General features: G+C 32.5%; 1 protein-coding gene across 11 annotated transcripts in view; it reads right to left on the bottom strand.

Moving 5' to 3' along the window:
• Positions 1-13881, bottom strand: part of LOC106876994 (rho family-interacting cell polarization regulator 2) — a 193981-nt gene that overhangs the window by 64130 nt on the left and 115970 nt on the right. The gene's annotated exons all lie outside the window — the stretch shown is intronic.

Genomic DNA, 13881 nt, shown 5'->3' with positions numbered 1-13881 from the left:
GGCCTCAAACACTAGTTTCATAGTTATCATAGCAAATGAACTTATTGAAATCTATCTAGTTATCCAGTTGATTAGCAATTGCTGATGCAGATCATCACTAGTTTCCTCAGATTCTAGAGTTTATCCATACTCACAAAAACTCTCAGGCTCATCATTTGTTAAACTACCTAAGTTTGTTTCATGAAAACCTGTGCTGCAGCAATCAACTTGTGATACCACAAATATTTATGAAAGAGTCCTCAACATCTTCGATTAATGTCCATTTTCTATGCTGGCATGGGTTGGGCAGTTTGACAGGAGCTGGCCAACGGGAGAGCTTCCCAAGTTCCATCTGTCTGTTTTGGCATGGTTTCTATAGCTGGATGCCCCTTCTAATGCCAGCCACTTTACTGGGTGCTTTTAATATGGTATGGGCAGGGATGTTTTTAACATGACACTCGCATGGATGCTTTTATGTGGTACTGGCACAGATGCTTTTATGTGGCACATGTTTTATTCTCAAAGTCTGGTACTTATTCTATTAGCCTCTCTTGTCAAACTGCTAAATTACAGGGATGTACACAAACCAACACTGGTCAAGTGGGAAGAGAGGGAAATACAAACACACACATAAGCGGCTTCTACACAGTTTCCATCTACCAAATTCACTCACAGGACTAGTCAAAGACAATTGCCTAAGATGATGGGCTGTAGGACTGAGTCAAAAGCTACATGGTTGCCAAGTGAGCCTCTTAACCACACAACCATCTGTATTTTAAAAAGTATATATTCAAGTATTTAAAAATGTGGAATATACAAACATAATGAAAGTTGTGAACGACAATATAACAGACAACATAATGGTGATGTTAACTATGGAGCATAAGTAAAGAACTATAATTGCCTTAAAAAAGACAGAGAAATGGTAATATATTTGAAAGTAAACAATCTTTGTATGCTTGCTATTACATAAGATTCTAGATGGATAGAAGACAAAATATATTTTTGCAAGATTAAAATTCAAAAATTGTTAATCAATCTTTTCACCAATTATCTGATTCCATCATGTATTTGCACACACTTAAAAAATTTTTTTTTTACAGTTATTTCCACAACTCTTGAGAAAAATACAAAATAAAGATGATTGCAGTGATAGAGAAAGTTAATGTAAACTAATTAGACATATTGAATGAAAAACTACCATAAATTACTGATGGAGAAGACACCAAGTAGAGGAAATCAAATAAAACTTTTGGCCTCATAAACAAAATATTTAGAAATAAAACACTGGAAAGTTACTGTACACCACACACTTCAGAAAACAGCAGTTAGTGATTTCTAACTATGGTCTGTCAATTATCTAGAGAAATAGTGGCTGACTCTCAATTTGCCTAGCTTCTTCCCTACATCTACTAACAAATCAGATGTCATCATCATTACTATTTTAAATGTCCACTTTTCCATCTCCACATAGATCAAACAGAATCTGTTGAGGTGGATTTTCCATGACCAGATGTCTTCCTATCACTAACTCTCACCTGTTTCCAAGTAAGGTAATATTTCCCCATGACCAGACATGTTTTTAAGGAAGGCTGGAAATGAAGAACACCGCTTGCATGATAGTGGCACTCATTTACAACTATCACAGAAAGTCAAGGCAAGGAGACAGTAAAACACATCCATGCATATATACGATGGGTTCTTTTTGACTTTCTGTGTACCAAAGACACTCACAAGGCTTTGGTAAGCCCAAGGCTGTAGTAAAAGTCACTTGCCCAAAGTGTCACATAGCCAAGTCTTGTTAAAAATCAAGAGATACCAAGAATCCTGTACTTACTCAATACATATGCACTCATTATCCAAACAAACAAAATTTTCATTTACAGACATACGCATTCATACCAACACTCCAAAATTTCAAGTAGTTTCACAAACAAGGCAATATTGTATTTTTGCTTTTTCTCTTTCTTTTGTAAGCCCCCGACACATACACACACACATTCAACAAACTATTTTTAACAATGTTTACTTTGGAAGAGATAATGTGCTAAGTGGAGGAAACACAATTTCTTCAGTTGGAAAAACCAATGACAGTTAAGATTAACAATGAGAATATTGTTAGAACTCATCATTGTTTTGTGACTGAAGCATTAATTTTTCAATGATACCTTTCCATGTAAATTGTAACAAAACATACATGTAGGAAACTCATTTACAAATATCTGTGAGCCAGTATCAAGTTAATAGCTGGGTAATACAATTCACACACATGTGTTTGTGCATATGAGAAAGAGAGAGTGTTTACATTCTGCATTTCACACAAGTGCTGAGACGTGGACAGTGGATGTTTGTTGACAACAAATTACCCCCCAAAGGTCAGCATTTTCAAAGACAAGTGGAATGAAGACCCATCCCACCCTTTACTTGAAAAATAAGGGTTGGTGGCAAGAAAGGAATCCAACACTGCTTCAATAACATATTTCAACTAATCGGCATTATTATGAAAAAGCTGACATAAATGAATGAGCACATACACATGTGACAGCCTCTCTTTGAGTTGAAGTATTTTTCAGAATTAAAACAAGCTACTAACAAAGTATTTTTTTAAACCTTGTATCAAGATAGTTCAAGAGGTTTGTGAATTATTGGGTGAATTTGTTTATGTATGTGCATATCTGGTTATACTTACAGACATGTAATGGTGTGAGGGCTTTTTTGCAAAAAAGTTTGCTTGTATGATTACTATTTATGTTTGTATGTCATATGTTCACATGATTATATGTGTTCATCCCAGGAAACCCAAAAGGAGAATCGTTCCTTGAATGTTTTAGAAATTACATTGTACCACTTGTGAAGTGGATTTGATCAGTTTACTTTGCTCTTTCTTTGAAAATCCAAGCATTTCCAAGTTTTTAGACAAATCAGTTATCACACAGCTCAGCGCAATGCATGACTTTTATTCCTTGTTCCATAAAACAATATCAGGTCTATTGCATTTGCATTTGATCGCAATTTTTATTGAAATGTTCCACCAGTATTCCTTATTTTTAACAGTGTGGAAATATTCAGGTTCTGAATCTAGTGTGCCTTTGCTATGCTTGTCAGGATAATCCTTCCTGATGATAGCATTGTAAATGGATTTTGACAACAATGTCAAGTATCACAAGAAAGTAGTATTTTATGGATATTTTGGAACAGCTGATGATGATGTGGATGGTACTTTCTTCTATGCCTTTATGGTGCAGTTGACATTTTCTATCAAAGTGAGGTTTATATTTAGAGTTATCTTCATCTCTCTTACTGAGAGATATTTAATAGTTATTTATTGTTCTGTAAAAACTAAGGCTTATCTTTCACGGTGGGATGTGATATCTTGATTACATCTCACCAAGGATACACTTTTGCGACTCTTCCTGTCAATGATGTTGGTATCTTCTATCTATGTACCAAGGCAAAACTTTCTGCTAATATGATAAATGTTTCTCTTCCAAATTTCTGCTTAAGTTAATCCCGCTACCTTTTGTTCACAGGAATAGTGCTACACTTAGGAGTTTCACACCCACTCTCTAGTTGTTATTATTTTCACTGTTCAGTAGATATGTTGTACCAATTTCTACCTTTACTGTTCAGTAAGTGTTCTCTAAGTGATACATGCAGTACTCAAAAGTCATCTAAACTGTCTTTATTCTTCAGTCATCATAGATCCTGTCAGTGACACTGTCAATATGGAAGCTACCAGATATGGTTAATATTTTCCTTCTTATATTCTTCATGTCCTTGATGTAAATCTTCTCTAGAATTCAGTCAAGTATCCCAAATGTTAGCACTGGCACTGTATGAGCGTGGGATATGGTCTTACTGAATGTGAATAGCTCTGATTCTCATATCTTTCTGAGTCTGTTGAGGTATTTTACTGTCATTCTTGTTTTACTCACAGCACTAATACATGCAACATTCTTCTCAATTTGAAGATACTAATAGCATTCATAATTGACAATAGGATTGATAAAATTCCATTGATATCTGTATTCCTTGTATGGTCAACAATTTTTCCTCAATTAACTATGAAATATAAACACTTATCCTAATAAAATCTTATGAGAATGTTGTGATAAATACCAAATTTCTCTTGCTGTCAAAAATATTACTTGAAATACATCCTGTTGATGACTATCAACAAAAAAATTGTTGATGACAATTCTTCTTTCCTCTACTAATCTGAACATGCAACTTTTGCATTTCTGCAACAAAGTTGACAAGAGATTCACTGTCAAGATGAAAACTATTACAGATGAGCTGTCACCTTGTTGATAATCCCAATTTTGTTTGTGACTATAGTAGTATCTTCAGTTCTTATTAATAACTGTGCGGACCATGTTGTTGTCTTTTAAAGGTATCAACTCTAACAGAAGGCATAGCGACACTAGGATCCACAGTAAGAGGTAGAATCAAATGCTTTTTTTCTTTATATAGACTACACACACAGTCAGTAGACTTTGACAATATTCTTTCACTTTCTTAAGGAGTGCTTTATAGATGAAGAGATGTTCAGTACAGCCCCACACTAGTTTCTTTCCTCTTGCTTACTCATCAGTTATGTTCATTTCACTTTACTCTTTGAGAAATACACTCAAGTAAACCATGTACAGTTTACAAGTAACAATTAAACTATGGGCCCTTAGTTTTTGGTTTGAGATATCTCATGGTTGCATGAAAAACATTTAAGAAGTTTTTTCAAGCAAATCAAGTTCAGCATCTATTGTTCTTTTGAACAAGTTGAAAGCTTCTCTTCAGAATAAGAGCTTCTGAAAATTCAATATCCTGACTGATATTTTAAGGTTGATGTGCTATTTATAAGCTTGCATCACATACTTTAACCAGTATTTTTGAAATTATACATGCCAGAGTTCTAGATATTTGACAAGAGACTTGGTCTGAAATAAGTTGTGCCAAAAATTAGTCAATTACACCATGGAGGGGCCATTTAAAAACATTCAACGTTTCATTTATTTCATGACATGTCAACAAAACTGCATCAAAAACTTCAACATCTTAAGAAATGAATGAAACATTTCTTCTTAAATACTTAAAATGGTTCTTCCCTGATGTGACTGCTGAAATTTTACATCTCAAAAATTGGCATCTATTAGGCTTCTGAAGTTAAAATAATTGAGCAGTTCTCATACTACAAATATAAATTACAATACCCCACAATCTAAAAAGTAGAAAAAAAAGTTTCTACTGACAATAAAATTTAAAAAAATAAAAGGATAAATGAATAGTAAGTAGTAAGACACTCATTCAAAAAGGTCAACACAATATTTTGATAACTGTCAAACGTTATATAAATAGTACCTATATTTGTGGTAAATAGCCAAATCACCTGTCTTCAATCAAGGGTGTTTTAATACATTTGTAGGAGTCGTGCAGTACAGACTGCGCTTACAATGAGCGTACATTTTGGATGGATGAATGGATTCACACACACACACACACACACACACACACACACACACACACACACACAAAATTCTGATTATTTCAACAGCCATACTTCATTCATTCATTAGCAACATCAAGAAAAGAAAAGGAAAGAAAAAAAAACTATGAATTAGTAGATAGAGTCTATTTAATCTGACATAAAATATGCAAGCTATTCCTACAAAAGACAAAATCTTACCAATGTTAATTAAATGTGTAAATATCTGATACAAGTTATTAAGATTATAATTTTCCCAACCATTAACTCCATATATAGATTCTTTACAGGTATGAATATTTACAATATTTAAAACTACATTACATTTTGATTAGTTCAATCTCTGATCATCATCAGATGTCTTAGTATCTTTCTGAATTCAAATGAGGAATCTGTATTTTCTAAACAAAAAGTAATCATGTCCTTGGAAGCACCTTCACACATCTTCATTATCATCATCTTTCTTTTCCAACTGGGATAATTATATATCTCCCTCCAACAAAACACTTGTCCCTGCTCCCTCTATCATACTTTAGCCTCTCATTAGTTGGTATAAAGTCAACTTCCTAAATACAATTCGTTCAGTTGAAGGTAGGTCTTGCGAGCTGCTTGGTAATCTTACTAGTGTCAGTACCATTAAAAGAAGTACCCAGTGCACTTTGTAAAGGAAGGGCATCCAGCCACAGAAACCATGTCAAAGCAAACATTAGAGTTTCGTGCTGTTCCCTGGTTTGTCAGCTCTTGTTGAACTATCCAACCCATTCTAACATGGAAAATAGATGTTAAATGATGATATTATCAAATTAAAAGTATCACTTGTGTTTCTTACTTGTTATTCATTAGGCTTTTTTTTTTTTATATAGCTCTCTTTTAACTACAAAAGTAATTTACTCAATAGACTAAAATTAACACAATATTAAAATGGATTTATACTGGTACATGGACACCATTAATTATCAATAGATTCAATCACATCAAAATATATAAAAGACATCACTGATTTACAAATAGTAATTTCAAAGTAAAACAAAACTAAGACTTTTACTTAGCCTGAACCAATATGGCAAAACAAGCAAAAAAAAAATCATGCACAGGAACTGCTGCACTTCAGTTTGCATGTGCATGTACATGGGTCCTTCAGTTTACACAGACTGATTTGTAGAAATACCAGGTAAATCAAAATCATGCAAAATGTAGAAAATATTTCTATAACTCATAATTTAAATTAAATATAAATCACAAAACTGAAACAATTATTTATTGAATGGAGATAAATATGGTTATTGTGTATGTACATATTAGGTGTTTCCCATTTATCAAAAATACTAGAGTTTTTTCTATTGTTTCTCTCGTATTATGATATATGTATTGGGTGTTATAAAGTTATTCCAGTAATTATACTTGCTATGATTTTTTTTTCCTTCATTTCTTTTAATTGTTCAAACATTTAAGATATTTATATGAAACTATTCTGAAGTCAGTTGACTTAACATATTAAGTATCATTTCTAGAGAAATTGACTTTCTTGATATTTGAAACTCTTATTATTCAATCTAAAAAATATTTACAAAATAGAAAAACATATTTCTAACTTGGGTGTTAGTTTACAGTGTGATCTACCTCACTAATGAAGAAGAGCAATAAAAATAAATTAAAATGGAAATAAAAATCTGAAATGGCAGAAGCAACAAAAGTCATATTTCTGTATATGTAAAGTGAGAGGTGAGGAGAAACAAAATTTTATCAAAACTATACAAACTAAGTGCAGTGTAATTCAAAGTACAACAGTGCATGGCACATAAAGCAATACAGATCAAAATAAAGAACATGAAAGAACACTTCCAAAGAACACTAGAACATTAAAAGCATTCACTGCAAGATTTCATCTCAGAGAAAAGTCAATTTATTTTGAATTTGTATGAGAAAATGAGTACCACGTGACTTTAGCAGAATATCAGACATGATGTTTCAGAGTGATTCTGCCTCTTCAGTGCTACACACAAAATCTATAGGGAGAAATTTTTCCGAGATAAAATCCTACTCTGCAGGAACATGCTTAAAACAACATAAATGTGCATGTGTTTATTTTGAACCTTGATGCTTTATGTATTTATGCTAAATAACCTCCAGCATGGCAGGCCTCAGCACACACTAGCAAATGTACTGTTTGCTGATTTCTATACAATTTTTGTATTTTTTGTAATTTTTTTTCTATACAATTTTTGTTACACACATAGACACACATACACTTCATTTTTTTTTAAAGTTTGCTGCAATTGGTATGAGCTTCATATGTATTGAAAATTTAGATATTGTTGTTTCTAGTAGGAACAACTTCATCTAGATTTGAATATTTCATATTCTGTAGCAACAAGTAAGTTAAAAAGAAGTTATTCACTACCAACATAAGTTAAAGCAACTCCTGTTTTGAAGCAATATTAGTATCTCTGTTATAAAAATTTCCCTACAGAGTAATTTGTTGTTGGTAAATTTATCATTATTTTTCTTACTAGAGTAAAAAATTCATTAAGACTATTACCTTATTAATAATAAGAGATTCAGTCAGACTTTTAAATAAATTAATGTTTATTTAACAAAGTTATCTTTGTATTTGAAAAACCTATTTCACAAGTAAACATTGAGAGGGATACATGAAAATATTAGATAAAGTGATACTCATATCTAATTCTGATTCTTATAAGAATTTCTGGTAGTTTTCATATGACATGCTTAGAAGGGGAAAAATACTGATAGACAAAGTATTGTTTGTAGCTTAACCTGATGGAAGTATCTAGTTGCTCTAAGACAGTAAAAATAAATCAATTGAAGTTTTATTATACATACAATTTATGACATTGATACAAGCATTAAACTAGCATATCAAAGACATTTTGGTAAGTACAAGTCAAGCTATATAGCTATTAAAGGTGCAAATAGGAAAAAAAACAAAAAGAGAGAATTTCAGCACAAAACACAACATAAAATTTAATAACCTAAGCCAATGGGGAAACATTACTTTTGAGAATAAACGATACCATCCTTTGAGAGAGGGAGATTTTATATGAGTACTGGGGAGTAATAGGTGTATCTTTTAATCGCTCTAATTTCTAAAAATATTTTGAATGTGTTAAACAATTGGTACTATTAATGGTCAAAATGTTGTTTTGATATGTCATACATCGATGAAATGGTTTATATGCAAGTAGCCTTTTAACTCTTTAGCTTTTAAACCAGCTACATCAGGCAAAAATATTCCGCCTGTTTTATGTTCAAACTGGCCTGATCTGGCCTCTCACACCTACCCAACAATATCATTCTAAAAATAAGAAATCACATCATCAAAACTATGAAATAATGCATGATTAATCCAAAACAAAGTGAACAAATATTATTTTTGATAGAGTAATCTGAATGCTAAATGGTTAATGGCTATCAACTGGTCAACAACAATTTTTTTGAATCATAACTAGAAGGTATTGAGTGTTAGTAAAAGGAAGTAGGGCAGTAGTTAAAAAAGTTTAAGAAGCACTGAGCTTGCTGGTCACTTGGACTGCTAAAGACAGAAACCTAATATCCTTCACACCCTACATTAATTTCATAAGATAAAAAAGGAGAACACTTTGGATAATATAGTCTTAGATACACCTTGTCCAAAAAAAAAAAAATAGATGGATGGTTACAGTCAAAATGTCTTTGAATAAAAAAAATGAAAGGAACATTAACAGGAGAGGCAGTAAACATTTGAACACATAAATTTAAATGCAGTGAAACTATTCACTTCAACTTTAAGCTTGTTAATTACTTAACATAAACAGCTATGAAATATTAGAAACTATGAACCATTTAAAGAAAGACCTATATATGCCATCTACATCCTGTTTCTCTATTCTAATTAGTTGTACAGAACATACTCACTTAAGCAATGTTCTGATGCTCTGGATAATAATCAACTGGACTTCTGAACAAAATCTAAAGTGGTTTTATGAATTCTGCTTTCAATCTAACTTAACAGCATGTATAAACAGAATAAATAAGTTTGCAACATTAGCAGTCATTTTTAATAATCTCAAAGTCACACTTTACAAATGTAACGACTAAAGAGATTCATATAGGTCACTATACACATAACATGCTAATTGTGTCTATGAAGGATGTGTAAATGCATCTGAAGAGGATGTATGTATGTGTCAATGAAGGATGCGTGAAAAATGTAGGAGGTGGATGGAGAGAAGGGAGGAGACATCAAAAATTTATTTAAAATCCTCAAAACTAGATTCCACAGATTTACAGAAATTCAAAATCTCTTTTTTTTATATCAGTATTATCAGATCCTAATTTCCATTCAGAATTGGAATCCTTTTGCTTACATCACTATATCTGTGACAATCTAATTAACCCTCATGTATACTAGAGTATTTCTAGATTCTGAAGGGCAAATCAAAAATATCTGACATAATTTTAGGAAAATTGACAATTTTATTTCTAAGAGAGGTGACAGGAGATAGTGATGTATGTTAAATTGTGTTATAGAAGTGCTGCTATAAAGAACTCTTTTTTGTTTTGTTTTGTTTTTTTGCATGAGATAAATAAAGCTTGTATTTCAATATTCTTAAATGCCAGAACATTCTCCAATATATTACTAGACAGTATGATAGCAGTTCCTATGGATGAAACAATAGATTTATATCAGGTAGTTGATGTCAGCATCAGAGAGACTGAATTCAACAGATATCATACATAGTAGTCCTAACAGCCTGCCTTGTTTAACACTACCTCTTAATCTTTCTTGAATACCTTTATCTAAGTTCATTCTGTTGTAAGTATTCAGACCAGGTAATCAGTTCTCTCCCTATTCATTTTTCTTTTCTATGGTAAACAATGACCAGCAGATGTTCAGACTGGATATCAGCCACAGCAAGCCCAGTCTGGGAGGGCTTGCATAAGTCATAGTTAAAGGAAGAAGGACAGTGCTTAACTTGTGAAGGGAATAAAAATAAAACTGGTCATACTTCATTGGAAAATGTTAGACTTTATGAACTGAAAATGTTGTCAATACAACCAGATGTAATAAAATTAGCAAGAAAATTCAATGTCTAAACCTGGCAATAGGAAGACAGTCAAAAAGTTTGCATGTTACACTACATGAAAAGCATTGTTTAATATAGTAATGTGTAAACAAGCTTTGATTTAACATTAATTTCAGGTTAGAAATCATTTCAGCATTCCTACAAGCAAAAATGAATTTAGTATTCACTATTCACAGAAAGATTGTCACTAAAACAACTGGTAGATTATCAGTCACAAGGTCTCCTATGATTTCCTTATAAAATTAATTAACTAGTAAAAAAACTAAAAAATGAAATGTAATCTAAGTTGAATTTTAAAACACCACCTATGATTTCAAAATAATTAGAACCAGTTCCCATAAATTTTCTCAGACAGAGACCAAAAAATTCAAAGCACTCATCTCTATTCTTTAGTAAAACACCTTAACTTAGTGTTCTACAAGTATCTCAGTAAACTTTAATGTATTAAATATCTATCATCATTCTATAAACATGAATACATTCATTATATCATTTAAAACCGAAATTACAATTTTGAAAACAGTAGAGACCAAAACTGGACGTGGTTCCTCATGATGATGTCTTTAGCCACTGGATCCTATAAAGGGGCTGTTGAGGTAGCAAACCATGAAACGTGGTTGGAATTCCTCACAGCAGAGTGGAATAAAGCAAAATGCTTATGGAAAGCTTGAAACTGTTATCTGGTGAAACAAATTCTTTTCTTTAACCCTTTAGTGTTCAAACCGGCCGTAACCGGCCAAAATTAATTCCCCTTGTTCACACCGGCCGTATCCAAAAGCTCTACGAAATCACTAAAAAAATAAACAAATCACGTTATTGAATTCTCGTAGCTTTGAGATAATGCGAGATGAAGCCTTTCCCGCCTTTATTCAAGTATAAATACTGTGAAATTTTTTAGACCACATGGTTTTTTTCAACGTTCGAAGAGAAGTGTTTATCTTGGTTGTGAAAGAAATGGCGTCAGCAAGTAGCGATTCCGATTTTGAAGGCTTTACTATTGATGATATTGAAAATATCAATGAAAACAAAAGTATTTTGTCTTCAGATGAATCTGATATCGATAACAGTGATTTTTCGTCGGACGAGGAAGAGTTTAATAACGAAAGTGATGAAAATGATAGCGTAAACATGGCAACACTGGTCCACAACATAATTTACCTCCTGATGCTCAACCATTAGACTATTTTTTTTTTCCTACCTGAAAGTTTCTTTGAAAATGTTGTGGAGGAAACTAACAAATATGCGCAACATTTAATTACTGTTCGTGGAAGGAACAATCCACTATGGCAGCCAACAACTACTGCGGAAATGAGAGCATTTTTCACAATCAACATTATGTTTGGTGTGAAACAGCTCCCTCGACTGTGGAACTATTGGAGTCCCGATGTAAGATATGGCGATCCATATATTTCAAGTATAATGTCCAAGACGAGGTATTCGAAAATATCTCAGGGCGCAGATGGAGTATATGTAATCTGAACCTTTCCTCCCCCCCTTTTTTTTTTCTTTACGGAACCCCACGTTTTAGGCTATGGAGATTCCGATTCTGAAAACAAATTTTCAAAAATCTCAAATTCAAAATTTCGACCCCCCCCCCATTTCCTCATTTTAAAATATTTTCCGGAATCTTTTTTTTTTCTTTAGAAATGCGTAAAAAAATACAGAGATTATGATTCTGAAAAAAAAAAATGGCACTGTCATGGTATTAGCTGTCAGAAGTGAAAGTAGAACTGACAAGGAACGTTACTGCTGGTTTGAGTTGATTCTTTGGCTACTGACTGGCCGGAGCTATCTATCTGTCTGCCTATCTATCTATCACTCGTCCACCTCTGTTTGTGTCCGTAGAATTTATCAAATTAGAAAACGCAAATTTAATATAAAATATATATTTTCTGAAATTGCAAATTATTTAAAATATAAAAATATAATTTTCAACAGAGAGAATTTATCAAAATAGAAAACAAATGAAGTTTGAAGTTAAGTTTAAAAATAAATGCGATATTTATGCTCCGTAGATACTTATACTCTGTAATGTTTCAAACGCATGGATATAGGTGTCGAATTTGTTACAATAACTTTCGAGTGATAGATAGACAGACAGACAGACAGACAGATAGCTCCGGCCAGTCATGGTATTAGCTGTCAGTAGCCAAAGAATCAACTCAAACCAGCAGGCAGACAGACAGACAGATAGCTCCGGCCAGTCATTGGACTTCAGCGAGGAGCTGGAAAAGTACTGCAAGGCATGCTTTCCAACACTGTAAAAATTTTGCATGTAACATTGATAACGATTTCTAAAATAAGTATCTCAGTATGACTGCAGTCCTAAGACTGAAACATGTAAAAGATAAAAACAACATGAAGAAAAGTTCAGAGCAAACTTCATTCGTTTTCAGAAATCTGATGCAGGAAATATTTTTCCTGGCCATAACAGAACATGGAGCATTGAGAAACATTGTAAAGAAATAAAAACATCTTCAGTAACATTTTGTTTCACTTTCTGGTTTATCACTTCAGTCAACAAATAGTGTCCATTTAAAATTTAGCAATCCGTTCTTAATGTTGATTTAACTTCACATCTATAATTTGCTACCTTGATTTTCTTTGTTATGCAAACAGTTTGACTTGACAGTTCCAGAAATTTTCCTTGGTTCACAATGATCTTTCAGTAAGTAACTTAATGGTTGTGACATTCACACATTCCTAAAATTTCTCAGTTCAAACAAATAGTAACTGCTTCTCTCAAGAAAAAAGTTGAATTGTGACATATATATTGTTGATTCTAACAGTAAATTTGTAACATATATGTACTGTTGGTTATATCAACAAAACCAAAGCAAGACTTTCCATAGTCTAGTAAGATGATTAGAAGCATAAAAAAAAACAAAAAGAAATACACACACATATAGATTCAAAAGTGGTTAGTGTCCTATAAGATAGAAAGGGTATCCAGCAGTAAAAGCAATTGTTGCAACACAAACTATCACAGACATCCTACTTAAAATGGGAATAGCTTGAAAAATATAAAAATGTACTTAGCTAATGATCATTCCTTTCATTTATAAGAAAACTAAAAAATATTCTATGAAATTGTTGTAGTTTTGTTGTTATTGAGAAGCTGTAGTCAGCTCTTCTCTAACAGAGTTTCGACAAAAATGTAGTAACCTACAAGACAACTATTCTAAATATGCACACATAAGATAATCAATATAGCCAGAGCATGAATTCTACATAAAACTGGACAAGTGTTGCAAAAATCAGATTTCACTTTAATGACAACAAAATTAGTTTCGTATTATAAATATCAAATGAAAACAATAGTTTGCATTTTCTCTG

Source organism: Octopus bimaculoides, chromosome 11 (assembly GCF_046866305.1).
Source record: "Octopus bimaculoides isolate indiv1 chromosome 11, ASM4686630v1, whole genome shotgun sequence".
NCBI classification, from domain to species: domain Eukaryota; kingdom Metazoa; phylum Mollusca; class Cephalopoda; order Octopoda; family Octopodidae; genus Octopus; species Octopus bimaculoides.
This window is presented reverse-complemented; position numbering and strand designations above follow the sequence as displayed.